The sequence below is a fragment of the Mastomys coucha genome, unplaced genomic scaffold (genome assembly GCF_008632895.1).
Source record: "Mastomys coucha isolate ucsf_1 unplaced genomic scaffold, UCSF_Mcou_1 pScaffold18, whole genome shotgun sequence".
NCBI classification, from domain to species: Eukaryota; Metazoa; Chordata; class Mammalia; order Rodentia; family Muridae; genus Mastomys; species Mastomys coucha.
In genome coordinates, this window is record NW_022196900.1 from 104510408 (window position 1) to 104511862 (window position 1455).

Genomic DNA, 1455 nt, shown 5'->3' on the forward strand with positions numbered 1-1455 from the left:
AAAAAAAAAAAAAAAACCAAGAAACAAAAAAAAACAAAAAAAAGAAAAGAAAGACAGAAAACAAACAAACAAAAAGAAATATTTAACAAATGCTTCCTTTAAATTTGGTTCAAAATTTTTGAGGTTTTTTTTTCCCCTAGCAAAAATCAGGATTAACGTACAGAGGTTCATAGGAACATAACTTTACCCCACAGTATACTGGAGACTGAGCTGAGCTGCCAAGGGCACTGAGTGTCCTAGCGCCAGATTTTTACATCTGGTAACCAAAGTGGTATCCTCACAGAAGCAGTCTCTAGTAGAAGCTAAGATAAGTAGTTAGCCAGAGGGGGTTCCAGCACAGACAGGCTGAGATAAGTTGATAGCAAGGATAATCCTGACCTTGGGGTCTACAAGTGGAGTTGAGTAATTTTCTTGGATTCCTTGATCAAGAAAATCAAATTGTAGTTAAAATTGAAATGGCCTCAACAACAATATAAGATGGATGAATGGTGGGATCTCTGTCCAGCATCAAGAATAGGAATGGGGGGCTGGCCAGATGGCTCAACTGATAAGAGCACCTACTGCTCTTCCGAAGGTCCTAAGTTCTGATCCCAGCAACCACATGGTGGCTCACAACCACCTTAATGTACACAGCAGTGAGAGAGCAGGGCCAGAGTGAGCGGGGCTGGCAGAGGTCCTGAGTTCAATTCCCAGAGCCACACACATGATAGCTCACAGTCATCTGTACAGCTACAGTGTACTCATGTATTCATACACATAAAATAAAAGAAAAAAAAAAGAAAAAAGAATGAAGCCAGACATGATATAGATAGTTGAGGCCAACCTGATCTACAGAGAGAATTCCAGAACAGCCAGGGCTGCAGAAAGAAACCTTGTCTCTTTAAAATAAATAAATAAATAAATAAATAAAAGCTGGTCAGTGGCACAGACAGATGGATTTCTGAGTTTGAGGCCAGCCTGGTCTACAAAGTGAGCTCCAGGACAGTCAGAGCTATACAGAGAAACCCTGTCCCGAAAGAAAAACAAAGAAGACATATTTGGGAGCTGCAGAGTTTGTAGTACTGCTCCTCTTCTGTACTCAGATCTACTTCCCAGCACCCACATCAGATGGCCCAGGTCAGGGGCAGGCAAAGCACTGCAAATGGTGGGAATAATACATATGTGTATGTATGTATGTATATGTGTGTGTGTGTGTGTTTCCATAGTATAAAAAAAAAAAGTGTTCTTCATGTACCTGTGCTTTTCTCCAATTTAGGTGCACAAGTTTTTCTTTTCTTTTGTTTTTTGAGACAGGGTTTCTCTGTATACCTCTGGCTGTCCTGGAACTCAGACATCTGCCTGCCTCTGCCTCCCAAGTGCTGGTATTAAAGGCATGCGCCACCAACGTCTGGCAAGTTTTTCTACTGTATATAGCAAGTGTAAGCCAGGTATTAGTGGAGGCCAGAAGAGAGCGTC